Below are 1681 nucleotides of genomic sequence, written 5' to 3'. Positions count from 1 at the left end.
TCAACTGGATGTACCTGCATCTCAGAGTTGATATTCACTCTGTGACTTGAACCCACTACCGTTCCCTTCAAACGTCATTGCGTTATCCGCTTAGTTACTGAGTCCTGTCAAGATATGATGAGAGTTTTCGAGATCTGTAGAAGATGAATATGGAACAACATCAAAAGATGAATAAATAAGGTTTGATGTAATAAAAACATTTAAAAATTTTGGATTTTAATTAAAACGTACCAAACTTGAACTTCAATAATCCTAGATTGATAACTATGAAAATAGGGATAAATTCATGGCATACTAAAGCCAAGTTTTAATAATGCGAGAATACTTTGATAACTGATATAGTGAAGTGCAAAATGTAACATATTTTTCACTCATAGGACAACTAAATGCAGCATTGAGAGAATGAAGCAGAACAACACATGTAAGCGAACAATTGTTTTCAGTTAGATCGTCATCAGGCTTTACTCTAATATACATGAAGCAGAGGTTAGATGTATTTGACCTTTATGTCTTGTGACTCATTTCGTCAAGAAATGGTTTATGGCCCGAGTTCTTTCATTACCCAAAATTTCTGTTTTGGAATAATCAAGGTTCATAATCATCATAAAGATTCATTTACCACAGTTGGATTTGCAAATATACGCTTAAAAGCTAAAAGGGTTATATAACTATTTGAAGTTAGACATTAACACCATTGGATGCCGGCTCAGTAGGCTACAAGTTCAGCGTTCAATCACGAAACCGATAGGTTCTGAGTTAGAATGTCGCGAGGTCGGATCGTGGATGCGCACTGTTGAGGAGTCCCACAATAGGACGAAAAGGCTGTCCAATGCTTTCAGGTTTTCCATGGTGATCTATCTTCAATCGATTCATGATTTCAACTATTAAAATTGCTATAATATCCACAAAACCCCCCTTTCTGATAAAAATATAGAGTTTATTCTTTACCTTGTTATTTTGCACACTCAGACACACATTAATGTTACCGAAAATTACTATCACCAAGTAAAATGAAATGAATATTTTTCATGGAAAAACACAATTGTGATATTCAACTTTAGTTAATGAAAGTTCATTATGTTTCAAGTCCTTATTATTATGTTAACTACCTAGTGATATACAAATTATTAAAGGATTCAAGATGAAATTCTATTGAAAATCAATTAGATATGTTTAAATGTGAAATCAAGGCACCCAAAGTTAATATAGTGTAAACTACTGATGACGACAGATATAAGTAGTATGTACCACTAGTTGAAAGTGAAATGCCTGGCAGTAGAAAGTAAGGGAAGATCGAAGAAAAAAATGTACGAGAACAGAGAGTGATTGATGTGGAAATGAAGGAACAATGAATTATGAAGTATTTACTATATGATTCTCAGATTTTACTAAGAGATTATGCAATTTTGTCTTCAAATACAATCGATTGTGATAAGATGGTGGTTGGAGGTGGTCAACAGGAAACTCTGGACCCGGGTTTCATGCTACTTGGCACTCGTCAGCAAGGTGTACCTGTAATCTTGAGGGAACTGGTGCTCCCTGACGGATTCGATCCCGTTTCACTCAGCTTCACAGTCAGAGACGTTACCACTGAGCTATTCGGGCTGCGACCGACCTCCTGTAGGACTGAGATGTAATCACAATTGCTTGATCACTGGGTGGTGATCAATGTCATGCGTGT

Source organism: Schistosoma mansoni (assembly GCF_000237925.1).
Source record: "Schistosoma mansoni, WGS project CABG00000000 data, supercontig 0080, strain Puerto Rico, whole genome shotgun sequence".
Taxonomy (NCBI): domain Eukaryota; kingdom Metazoa; phylum Platyhelminthes; class Trematoda; order Strigeidida; family Schistosomatidae; genus Schistosoma; species Schistosoma mansoni.
This window is presented reverse-complemented; position numbering follows the sequence as displayed.